Source organism: Bufo bufo, chromosome 5 (genome assembly GCF_905171765.1).
Source record: "Bufo bufo chromosome 5, aBufBuf1.1, whole genome shotgun sequence".
Classification (NCBI taxonomy): domain Eukaryota; kingdom Metazoa; phylum Chordata; class Amphibia; order Anura; family Bufonidae; genus Bufo; species Bufo bufo.
Window position 1 is genome coordinate 372345488 of NC_053393.1, and position 13778 is coordinate 372359265.

Consider the following 13778-nt stretch of genomic DNA (forward strand, 5'->3'; position numbering starts at 1 on the left):
TCTCTTCTGAAACCCCAAATGTAGATCACTGGGTTAATAAAGTCGACCAGATCTATAGATTTGAGGAAATTTCTCATTAGCTTAGCTAAGATCTAGATCTACCTTCCTTCAGATATGGTCACCTTGGAGGAATTACAGGGAATTCTCCTGATCCCCATCTTTAATTCATTTTACTTCACTTGTGCCACTGGAATCATGCCTTAGTATAGGTTTTATTCTAATTACAGCGACTACTCCTACTTTCCCATGTCTTACTGTTATGGTTATGTTATTGATTGTACATGCCTTTTTGCCGATTCAAGCCGGTCTACACCGGTCAAGATATATGTCTGCCATCTTCATCTGTGTAATCCATAATTAAAGGGGCGATCACCGTTAAAGGGGCGGCCACTGTGAAAGTCACTGTTAAAGGGGCGGTCACATTTTAAGAGGCGGCCACTGTGAAAGTCACTGTTAAAGGGGTGGTCACCGTTAATGGGGCGGCCATTGTGAAAGTCGCTGTTATTTAATATAAAATTGCAATAAATAAATACCCGAGCAACGCCGGGTCATCAGCTGGTGAGTATCTAATTAAAAGGGTTTTCCAGGGAACTGCAAAAAGAAGGGGGTTTCCAGCGGGAAAATGGGTTTAAAATATATATAATCCATGCTCCAATGCAGGATTTCTCACTGCTATAGAATTTTGGCCAGTCAAAGAGGAACACTTTCATTGTGTAGAAGGAGGTGTGTCATGGCTGCAGCCAGTGATTTGCTGAGCAGCATTCACAGCTATTTACTTCTGTATCAAGAGAGTAGCAAGACGTGGGGTGCATTGGGGAGCCGTCACTATCTGAGCTACAGCGCCAGTGGATCTGCAAGGTGGGTATATGTACTTTTATTTTTGTACAGGATGTGCAGCCCCCTGGGACATGTTTTGTTCTTTTGCTGGAATACCCCTTTAAATATTAGCATCATCTGATTATAGACATTTTAACATATCTATAGGTTGAGGTCTAACAAACAGGTATTAACCATACAGATAGTTTGTGGAATAGTTTAGCAAGTTTATTAATGTAGCTGGCCAGCCAAGACCTGTCCTAGGTTGCTAATATAGCTTATATGTTTATACAGCTAGACCTGCCAATAACCTTAATACAGTTCCTATGTTTGTGTGTTAAAGACAAAAGCAGAGTTATTTACAGTGACTTCATGTTTGGTTGTCATGTAATAGTTATATTTTGCGTCCACAGAAGCAGAAAAAGATAATGTGCCTTTAAGATTCATTATATAATGTAAGGTAAGCTCAATGACACAGCAGACACAACAGAAAGCATAGAGTTAAACTGTTGTTGCTAAGCAGGAGTCTTGACCAATCCTAGCTAGCCTCACACAGCCCAGGAGTTTTGACCAATTGCAGCCAGCCTCACACACAGCTTGTGTGGGAAATCCCCCTAGCAGGAGCTGCTGGAATTATTATTCACCGGAGAGAGGAGCTGAACAGACACACACTCCACTAAGAGCTATGTTTTATGGAAGCAGAGAGGCCAAAATAGTTCCACCATACAAATTGCAAATTGCATACAAACGAATTACTGAGCCATACAATCATACAATCCAAACAAATTGCATACAAATGCGAACTGCTCATACCAGATCATAAGCAATTGTATAGAGCAAACTGCAAACCAACTAGAGCAAGTGAACTATTTGTTAACCTCAGATATACCTCTCAGAGAGATCATAAAGTGCTTAAATAACTTAAAGTAAGAGTACAGATACTGAATAGAGAAATATATCCACCATTTTATGAATCTTTATGCAACACATGTTTTGTACATGGACTATCTGCTGCGGTGGCGGCATTGTTATATATGAAGAAAAGTTGAAGTTAATTAAGTTACTTCTAGCATTTGGTGTGCTCTTTAAACCTACTGCTTTCATAGAATGGCGCTAGAGGAATTACAGAGTAACAAACACTCTAGTTAGACTAAAAGTCAGAGATATCAGAATTCTTCTAATGCCAAAAGCGCAAAAGGCACTTCCTAGTGCTGCGCCTGCCATAATTAATGCACATTTATTTCCCAGGTCAAAAAGAGGGACATTTAAAGAACAAAGAGGGACTTAAGGTCAAAAAGTGGACCTGTCCCTTCAAAAGAGGGATACTTGGAAGGCATGCTCTCTGCTGACCTTCACTTCCTGGTCCTAGTCTGACGTGTTGGAAATGCCACAAAAAGCTGTCTCAGCCAATCACTGCTTAAAGTGGCTTACCACTACAGTCAGTGATTGGCTGAGAGGGCCCTTTCTGGAATATCCAGTGTGACAAGCTGAGACCCAGAACTAAAGAGTAGCAGGGACCAAACCAGCGATGGAGTGGCAGCTGCAGGGGATTAGTGAGTTATTTCTTCATTCATGTTCAGACCACAGTTGGTGACCCGCTTCAGACTTTTCTCATAGATCAGCATAGCTTTATCTCTGGTGCATTGCACTGTACAGGCTCTGTGACAAGATGGAGCTGTGTTATATAATGAGGTGATTGGCTCGCCTCATGGTCTTTTAGTGAAGTGTGCATTGCAAAGTACAGTCAGCCTGTTGGACATGAGACAGTTACGGACAGGGCTGACACTGAAGCTGATACCAGAGGAGATCTGTGAAGAGGAGCTGGGCGCTCCCAGTGTTTATCGCAGAAAAGGCTGAAACTCTGAGGACCCTGCTGAGCAGTTGCAGACTGATTTCAGTACCTTGACAATACTATACCACCTCTCAGGAAACCTTATTTGCGGATGCAAATAGGGGGGACATGGTGTCATGGCCTCTTTTATCTGCATGTGCAAATGATGTGTGTATGCAGTATTACTTACCTGGTAACAGTTGTACTTGGTACAGGCTGAAGTCATCTGGAGCATCTTGATTGGAGGATGGATCAACGCTGGAAAAGCCTATAAAAGAAGGAAGAAATCAGTTGCTGCCCACTCACGTAACTGGCAGTGAAGAATCCGGACCTGCACCTGAAAGAATAAATGGAAGAGTTACTTAAACAATTAATCACAAAAGCAGAAACTTACGGAGGAGAGGACTGGCTCAAAAGATGTCTTCAGCTTGATATCGGCGTTGGGGATCAGGATCGGCAATCCACCCATCCGGTCTGCGCATCCACCTCAGGTAGGAGCGCAGAGCTGGCAACAACTGATGAAATCATCGATGCGGCAGGGCGCTTTCTCCCACGCCTACAAAGAGGACAAGGAAAGAGAAGAGCAGTTATTCCCCACCTCAAGAAGCTGTAAGACGCTGAAATAAAAAAAAATCTGAGTCACACAGCGCGAGGAACAAAGAAAAGAAACGGTCACATACTTACCAACGGTCTCCAGTCTCAACAGCCAGGATATAGCACACATCTGAAAAAGACAGGACACCTATTAATACTCAATACACAGTAAATAGTAACTGCTTTCAGCAGTGCACTAACACTTCAAATAAGTATTATACTCACAATAATGAAACCTTTTTAAATGATAAGGTGCAGTTATTCAAGCATTTTATTACATTCATGTCTCATAAGTAGTGTTGATCGAGCATCGCAATGCTCGGCACATCACTTTGTTCGTCCGAATACCGCGTGTGCTCAAGCGCGATGCTTGAGTCTCCTCCCTGGACGTTACGCAGCCAATAAACGTGCAGGTAAGTACTGCCACTCACTGTAATGCCGTAGCCATGTTGGTTACTGGCATAACAGTGATTGGCTGGCCAAAACGCGTCATCGGGTGCTATAAAGCACCCTATGACACGTGGTTTTGCCAGTCTTAGTCAGGGAGAGCTGTGCTGTAGAAGGGACAGATAGTGTAGGGAATTGAATTAATTTTTTTTGTTAGGCAGAGTTAGTGTTAGAGACCCAAAAGTCCTTTAAGGACTATTGTGTATAGTAGCAAAATATATTTTTATTGCAACCTGCGCTCAATTGTGTGCGATTAGAGACCCACAAGTGCTTTTAAGGACTATTGTTGTATCTGGCAGCAATATATATTTTTAGCACAACCTGCACTAAATAGCTTGCAATTGTTTGGCCGCTGCAGACAGCGACATTATCTGCTCTACATCTCCTGTGTAACGTGTGCGCAGCCTAAAAATATCTGTGACATCCAGTGTACTTTTTCCGTAGACGGTGTCCGCTGCGGACAGTGACATTACCTGCGCTACATCTCCTGTATAACGTTTGCGCATCCTAAAAATATCTGTGACATCCAGTGTACTTTTTCCGTAGACGCTGCGGACAGCGACATTATCTGTGCTACATCTCCTGTTTAACATGTGCGCATACTAAAAATATCTGTGACATCCAGTGTACTTTTTCCGTAGACGGTGTCCGCTGCGGACAGTTACATTACCTGCGCTACATCTCCTGTATAACGTTTGCGCATCATATATATCAGTGATATTCCCTGTAATTTTTTATTAGCCGCTGCGCTACATCTCCTGTATAATGTTTGCGCATCATAAATATCAGTGACATTCAGTAAAAAAAATTAGCCGCTGGAGACAGTGACATTACCTGCTCTATATCTCCTGTGTAACGTTTGCACATCCTAAATATCAGTGACATTCAGTTTAATTTATTTGCGCATACACTTACAAAACCTGCGCTAGTGTACGTGTGACATACTTGCAAGCATATATACCATTTAATATGCAGAAGGCGAGCAGTAAGGGACGGGGAAATGGCCGTGCTGCTGATGGTGCACGCAGAGGCCATGGCCCTGGGTGCAGTGAAACTGTGCCTGTTGCCAGAGCACAAGAAACACACTCATCCACGATGCCTAGCTTCGTGTCCCAGTTTGCAGGGCGGCACAGGACACCACTCTCGAAGTGAGACCAGTGCGACCAGGTGGTCGGTTGGATTGCAGAAGATAATGATTCCAGTCGGTTAAGCACCACCCTGTCTTCCACAAAGTCCAGTCTCAGTAGCCAAGAGCCTCTCGCCAAGCCCGCTTAAAGAGGGACATGAGGAGATCGTGTGCAACGATGCCCAAACTCTTAAGCATCCACTGTCACAAGAAGATGACAAGGTGGTGGATAATGATGAGAGACAGTTGCCAATAAGTCAATGGCAATTAGTGTCTCAAGAGGTTGATGATGAGGATGAGACACAGTTGTCAATAAGTGAGGTTGTTAGGTCAACAAGTCAGGAGGATGACCAGAGTGAGGAAGTGGACGATGAAATCACTGACCCAACCGGGGAAGGTGGCAAGCCAAGCGAGGACAGCAGTACAGAGGGGGAGGGATCCGCAGCACCGCAACAGGCTGAAAGAGGCAGTGGGGTGGCAAAAGGGAGAAGGCAGGCCACTCCAAACAGGCCCGCAACTCTTCCCCGGAGCACCCCCTTGCGACAATCTCCCTTGCCAAGGGATAGGTGTTCTGCAGTCTGGCGCTTTTTTGAGGGAAGTGCGGACGATAAAAGAATTGTCATTTGCAACCTGTGCCGTACCAAAATAAGAAGGGGCGTGAACACTAGCAACCTCACCACCACCTGCATGATCCACCACATGGCATCAAAGCACCCTAATAGGTGGGCCGAATGCCTGAGTTCACAATCAGTGTCTGCGGGTCACACCACTGCCTCCTCTTCCCCTGTGTTTTGTGCTGGCCAATCCCCTGTCCAAGACGCAGGCCCGGATGCCTCCCACTCTGCACCTGGACCTTCGCAAGCACCATCAGCTAGCATATCCACTTCTGTGTCCCAGCTCAGCGTACAGATGTCCATACCCAAGGCCTTAGAACGAAAACGCAAATATCCAGCCACCCACCCACAGGCCATAGCACTAAATGCGCACCTTTCCAAATTGCTGGTCCTGGAAATGTTGCCATTTAGGCTTGTGGACACTAAGTCTTTCCGCAGCCTGATGGCTGCGGCGGTCCCTCATTACTCAGTCCCCAGCCACCACTATTTTTCCGTAGAGTACGTAGTTCCCCGGGCAACCGAGGAGGGGAGACGAGAGGAACACAAAGCAGTTCCAACAGAGGCAAGGCAACAATCTGCAAGGCCTGGGACAGTTTCATGACACCCTGCCAGAAACCTCACCCTGATGCGTGGCCTAGTGTCACAAGGAGAGAAAAGTTTTGGAAGATGGTGAAGGAGTACGTAGCAGACTGTGTCAGCATCCTCAATGATCCCTCTGTGCCTTACAACTATTAGGTGTCCAAGCTGGACACGTGGCACAAACTACGCCTTGGAGTTGCTGGCCTGCCCTGCCGCCAGCGTTTTGTCACAGCGGATATTTAGTGCTGCTGGGGGCATAATAACTGATAAGCGCATCCGACTGTCAAGTGAAAATGCTGACAGGTTGACTCTTATCAAAATTAACATGGCCTGGATTGCCCCTGACTTCTCTACTCCACCAAAGGAAAGCGGCTGAACATAAAGGCACTTTAAATGTGGCTTTTATGGTGTATTAATTACACTGTATTCCCATACACCCCTTCCACCAGAAAAAAGGGTATATGGTTCAATCTTCCTTTTCTCGTCCTCCTCCTCCATCATATCAACATGATTATTAGGCTGCCCTCGCTCCTAATGTTTTAAAGGGTCAGCTCAGCAGCAGGTCCTCAACCATAATTTTTTCGATGGTTAGCTCAGCAGCAAGCCCTCAACCATAATTTTTATCCATGGTCAGATCAGCAGCAAACCCTCAACCATAATTTTTTAGATGGTCAGCTCAGCAGCATGCCTTCACCCCTAATATTTTAGATGGTCAGCTCAGCAGCAGACCCTCACCCCTAATGTTTTAGATGGTCAGATCAGCAGCAGGCCCTTGCCCCTAATGATTTAGAGGGTCACCAGCAGGCCCTTGCTCCTAATGTTTTTGAGGGTCACCAGCAGGCCATCAATCATAATTTTTCAAGAGTGTGTATGATGCCCTCCTTTATGTGTAAAGGGTGTATTGGAGTGCCGGTTCCTTGTAATTTTTGGCAGCCCTTTCACTTAGTGCATAGGCTTCATGAGTGTAGGAGACCCACTACCTGAACAATTGTACCACAATGTGAATGAGGCCCTCCTTTATGTGATATACAGGTTGTATCAGAGTGCCTCTTCCTTGTAATTTTTGGGAGCACTTGCACTTTATATACAATTAAATATACAGGAAAGAATGTTTCCTAACAATTTTTCCTCTAAAATCGATTTTATCTTCAGTTTTGTGAGTATTATTGTCAGTCTGTAAAATTGGTGTACTACTCGGACAACATCGTTCCCGGCAGCGACCTGGGAGTCCAAGATCCATCCAGACATCCTCCCCATGCTGTTCCCGAACCATTTCAGTGGTGTTTCCATCAATTTCTGACCTATTCATGTGAACCAGACACCCTCCCTTCTTCAGATCAGGTGGTGCCTAGTTTAATGCTTGGGTTCTCCCATTGACTTCCATTGTGCTCGGGTGCTCGGTAGAGGTGTTTTACTTGAGCACCCGAGCACTTTGGTGCTCGATCAACACTACTCATATGGAGACAAAACAGAATCCGAATTCTGTCTGGTCTTCTCCAGGCAGGAATTCGGATTCGGATAGTCAAAAAGAAAATGAGCATTCATCCACCAACATTTCCACAATAGTTAATACTCAAATTCCTAATGAAAATTTTTTAATCCCATCCCTGGAAACTGGCAGTGGAATAAAAGAAACTTCATTAAAGGAAACAATACCCTGCCAGATTTCTCCTTTGGGATTCCATCTGTCTAAACAAACAAAAGAAAAAATTTGGAATAAGGAATTCATTGATGTTTTTTCTCTCCTCCCTCCATCAAAAGAAACTTAAAAAATAGACAAAAAAGAAGAGGAAGAGAGAAAAAGAAATCGTCAGAAGACATTTTTAAACTGGCTTCAAACGTTTTGCATTTATGCAGCCGTATTGGGTGAAAAACATCCGATACATTGTAGCGGATTATTTCATCATCTGGACAGTATCCTTGAAGCTTATAAAAATTTCGGAGGTACTGCATTGTGTAATTATGACAAATCTTTTCGTCAAAAATTAGCATTATACCCGGAATTAAATTGGTGTTCAAAGGATGTGGGTCTTTGGATCAACCTTATGTTGCCCCAAAGATCCAAACTTTTTTGTCAACAAATTCCCAAAAAAGGAATTTGCTTTGCCTTTAATGAGTCAGTATGTAGATGGCAAGCAAATTGCAAATACAGGGTGGGCCATTTATATGGATACACCTTAATAAAATGGGAATGGTTGGTGATATTAACTTCCTGTTTGTGGCACATTAGTATATTTGAGGGGGGAAACTTTTCAAGATGGGTGGTGACCATGGCGGCCATTTTGAAGTCGGCCATTTTGAATCCAACTTTTGTTTTTTCAATAGGAAGAGGGTCATGTGACACATCAAACTTATTGGGAATTTCACACGAAAAACAATGGTGTGCTTGGTTTTAACGTAACTTTATTCTTTCATGAGTTATTTACAAGTTTCTCTTTGTTTACAGCCATTGACATGTCGCCGAGGTTAACACGTGAGGAGCGGATAGAAATTGTGTTGATGTCTGGTGAACGCAGTAACCGGGTTATTGCAGCAGATTTCAATGCAAGACACCCTACGAGACCACCCATCTCCCATGCTACAGTTAGCAAACTGCTTGCTAAGTTTCGTGAAACTGGTTCAGTGTTGGATTTGCCAAAATGTGGACGCATGAAATCTGTCTCTAATGAAGAAACATCAGTAGCTGTCCTAGCTTCATTCAGCAAGAGCCCACAGCGTAGCACTCGCCGCATGTCACTGGAGAGTGGCATTAATCGAACATCCCTTCTGCGGATATTAGCTACTCACAAATGGCACCCTTACAAACTCCAGCTACTGCAGCATCTCAACGAGGATGACCCAGATCGGCGCACTGAATTTGCAGAATGGGCAAAACAAAAATTGGAACAAGACCCTCAGTTTACGCAGAAGATTTTGTTCAGTGATGAGGCAAAATTTTATGTGAATGGTGAAGTTAACAAACAAAACCACCGCTTTTGGTCTGACACTAACCCACATTGGATAGATCCCTCCAAGACTGTTGGAACAAAAAAATTGAAGGTATGGTGTGGTATATGGGGTACAAAGATAGTGGGGCCATTCTTCATCAATGGAAACCTCAAGGCCACTGGATATGCGAAATTGCTACATGATGATGTGTTTCCCTCTTTATGCACTGAAGCTGGCACGTTCCCTGAGTTTTTCCAGCAAGATGGTGCACCACCACATTATGGGTGTCAGGTCTGAGCATTCCTAGATGAACAGTTTCCTGGAAAGTGGATTGGTCGTCGTGGGCCAGTTGAATGGCCCCCAAGGTCTCCCGATCTGACCCCCTTAGACTTTTATCCTTGGGGGTCATCTGAAGGCAATTGTCTATGCTGTGAAGATACGAGATGTGCAGCACCTGAAACTACGGATACTGGAAGCCTGTGCTAGCATTTATCCTGTGGTGTTGCTATCAGTGTGTGAAGTGTGGGAGAAGAGGGTTGCATTGACAATCCAACACAATGGGCATCACATTGAACACATTTTATAAGTGGTCAGAAACTTGTAAATAACTCATGAAAGAATAAAGTTATGTTAAAACCAAGCACACCATTGTTTTTCTTGTTAAATTCCCAATAAGTTTGATGTGTCACATGATCCTCTTCCTATTGAAAAAACAAAAGTTGGATTCAAAATGTCCGACTTCAAAATGGCCGCCATGGTCACCACCCACCTTGAAAAGTTTCCCCCCTCACATATACTAATGTGCCACAAACAGGAAGTTAATATCACCAACCATTCCCATTTTATTAAGGTGTATCCATATAAATGGCCCACCCTGTATAAACACGAGTGCACTTTTTGCACAGGAAACCACCCAGCATCAAAATGCTTTAAAAAGCATGGTCAGCACCTATCATATAGTAAAGAATCCAATAGAGGAGGTGAACCCTATTGAACCTACCAAGGTTCATTCACTATTTAAAAATATACCCAAACAAAATGACGGCTCAAGTATTAATTGAAGGTTTTTCTTATAGTTTTTACGTTCCAACTTGTTCAAGTTCAGGATGTTCTTTTGTTAAAAACCTAAAATCGGTGAATTTAAATAAAACAGAAGTTTAAGAGAAAATAGATAAAGAAATTTCAGAAAACAGAGTTGCTGGTCCTTTTCAGCAACCTCCTTTTTAAAATTTTAGATTGTCTCCACGTTGAGGAAGAGTTGAGGCGTATGCATATATACCCATGCATGCATGCAGACAAGTGCATGCGTGTATGGTATATATGCATACAGTGACCACCATCTCATGGGATGATGTGCGCAGATGTGCCCAACATCTGCGCACGTCTGCCCATGGTGGCCCACAGGGGCTCATGGTGGCCCCTGTGGGAAATATGTGCCTCCTTTATAGGTCCCTTGCTCCCCTTAGTGTATATATATATATATATATATATATAACGGTGCCCCCTGTAGCTGTGTCCCATTCTCTGATTTATCATCTGTGCCCCCTTTAGCTGTGCCCCCTTCTATGATCTATATATATATATATTCATCTGTGTCTTATAGGATATTCCCCCCCTCTCCCTATACCTGAAACCAGGTGCATCGGTGTGAATGTCCCCCAAGCATTCACACAGATGCAATCTGGTTGATTGCATCAGAATGACCGGACTAAGGTTCGGTCATCCTGATAACTACAAAGGACTCGGATTCCACAGAATCTGAGCCCTTTGATATAATTGTCTCCAACGCTGCTGGAGATAATTATACATGATAGAAGGAAGGAAGAAGCCTCCCCTCCTTCTATTATGCACATTTCAGCAGCGAAATTAACATCTCGCTGGCCGGAATGCAGAGTGCCACAGGCGGGTGATCAAAGGCTTCCCCCGCCTGTTGGCATGTAAGCGCGGCCCCGATGCGCTCGTTCAGGAGACGCACGGGCCGGCGCAGTGACATCATCTCACTGCGCCGGCCCACGTGTCTCCAATGGTGGCGCCCTGTGGGCGGTGCGGCAATGCGGGCCGCCGGAGATAAATATCCGGCGGACCCAGCACTAGAGAAAAGAGCCGTGCCGCCCACCCACAGAGAGAGAAGACCCCTGGACGAACGAGCAAACCCCTGGACGAACGAGCAATCATATATTAAGTATCACCCCCTTTATTATTCGCCATCGACCCACCAAGCCCTATTACCCCCTTCACCTAACTCGGAACGGTATGCGTTATTGAGTTGGGGAAGCTCGGGTGGCTTTGGCTTGGTCGATGTGAATCCACAAGAGTTCCTGCCGTCTATGGGATCTCTCCTCGGCTCCTGTGTTGGCCACTCCACATCCAGATGGGGAAATGGCCATACAGGCGCATGCAGGGATGGAGTCCATTGCAGCGGTCATTCTTCAGAAAGTAGGGTATGAGACTAGACCGCTGGGATACTTCTCCAGGCTACTTTCGCCCGTCGAACGAGGGTTCGATGAATGTGCCAAACAACTGGCAGCCATACACTATGCCGTCAAGACTACCGAGCATATTGTAGGCTTCTAACCCCTCACCTTGCAGACTCCACATTCTCCTTTAGCCCTCTTGCTCCGTGATACTCTCCCTGGAGTCTCCCAACAGAGATTCGGTAGATGGATCATGGATCTCAGTGGCCGGAATCTGCAGGTGGACCACAAGGCCAAGTATGTTCTGTCTCAGTTACTAAACCTGACTGGAACCGAACGTGACTGTGGCCAACCCGAACTGGACGACTCTCCACAGATGTTCAGAACCGACAGACATCCGGATGACAGAGTCATCTTTGTTGATGGCTCTCGATTCTATCTGGAGGGGGAATATGTCACGGGTTTTGCTGTGCTGGATGAGACCACTGGTACCCAGAGTCTTGTCAGGTTACCGGGTCACATGTCTGCACAGCGGGCAGAGCTAGAGGCGGTTAAAGAAGCTCTGCTTCTTCAGCCCCCAGGGAAACGAACTATATATAGCGACAGCTTGTATGTAGTTCGCTCCCTCACCCTGCATCTTGACATATGGAAGAGGAGAGGATTTGTGGACAGCCAAAACAAACCTCTGGCTCATGTGTCGGTCCTGAAGGAGCTGTGGGAGTGGGGCATGGCACACATGACGGAAGCAGCCATTATCAAAATCCCGGCGCATCAAAAAGGCGATGAACCTTTGATAATGGGTAACAATAAGGCAGATGAGCTGGCTAAACTAGCGGCAGTGTCTGGTACCCTTCGGGAACCAGGCATGGGACTACTACCAATTCACCGGATTGCAGCACGTACTCATTTGAGTGACGGCCCGGTGTCATTTGAAGAGGAACAAACTAAGGATCCTCTTCTAATGACACATATCAAATCTCTGCAACATCCCTGGTCTGTACAGCAAGGGATCTTATGTTACGATACCGGTACTCAGCAACTCCCTCTTCCGGTGGTCCCGCAGCATCTGCAAGCAGAGCTGGCGCGATTGAACCACCAACTGTTTGGACACCTCGGCCGGAATAAACTCTTGCCTCTCCTGAGAGACAAATTATAGTGGCCAGGGATGTCCAATTCAGTAGAGGAGGTTACTCAACAGTGCCTGGTGTGTGCTCAAGTCAACCCAAGGGCGTCTGCCCTGAAGCCGGTGTTACAGCGGGTTCCACTTGCTGATGGTCCGTGGTCCGCGATACAAATCGATTTCATTGGACCATTACCAACCGGAAGTCGTAACTGCCGTTACGCACTGGTAATAGTGGATCTCTTCTCGAAATGGGTAGAAGCCATCCCCACGGTCAATGATACGGCTACCACGACTGCCGTGTTCTCTGGGAACAGGTTCTGTCACGATGGGATATCCCCAGAGTGATAGAATCAGACAGAGGGACACATTTCACGGGTAAGGTAATGAAAGCGCTTTGTGGTCTCTTAGACATAAAGCAAAGGTTTCATGTGCCTTATCACCCTCAGTCAGCGGGTATCGTGGAGCGGATGAACCAGACCATCAAAACCCGGCTTTCCAAGGCGCTGCTGGAGAAGGGTTCCTCTTGGGTAACCTATCTTCCAGCAGTGCTAATGGGTATTCGAGCCACCGAAGCCTCCAGTACCGGTATCTCCCCGTATGAACTGATGACCGGACATAAGATGCCCCTATGTCTACCCAATGAACCTCAAGTGTCGGAGCCCACGAAGGATGCCATCGCCAGAGACATGTTTCTCCAACAGGTTCAACAGAACCTGAAGGAGCTACTGCCTCACGCAGCAATACGGTTACACAAACCGTATCTACAGGGGGAAACGTTTTGCACGCGCGTGAAAAAAAACAGATTGTGGTACCCAGACCCGAACCCGGACTTCTTCACTGAAGTTTGGGTTTGGGTTAGGTATTCTGTAGATTTTATTATTTTCCCTTATAACATGGTTATAAGGGAAAATAACAGCATTCTTAATATAGAATGCTAACTAAAATGTCCATTGAGGGGTTAAAAAAAAATATATATTAACTCACCTCATCCACTTGTTCGCGCAGCCGGCATCGTCTCCTTTTTTCTTCTTTCTTCTTCTTTCAGGATCTGCCAAAGGACCTTTGACGTAATCGCGTTCATCACGTGGTGACGTCAGCGCAGGTCCTGCTGAATGAAGATAGAAGATTCTATCTTCATTCAGCAGGACCTGTGCTGATGTCACCATGTGGTGAGCGCGATTACGTCATCAAAGGTCCTTTGGCAGGTTCTGAAAGAAGAATAAAGAAGACAATGCCGGCTGCGCGATCAACAGGATGAGCTGAGTTAATTTTTTTATTTTTTAACCCCTCAAGCCACATTTTAGTA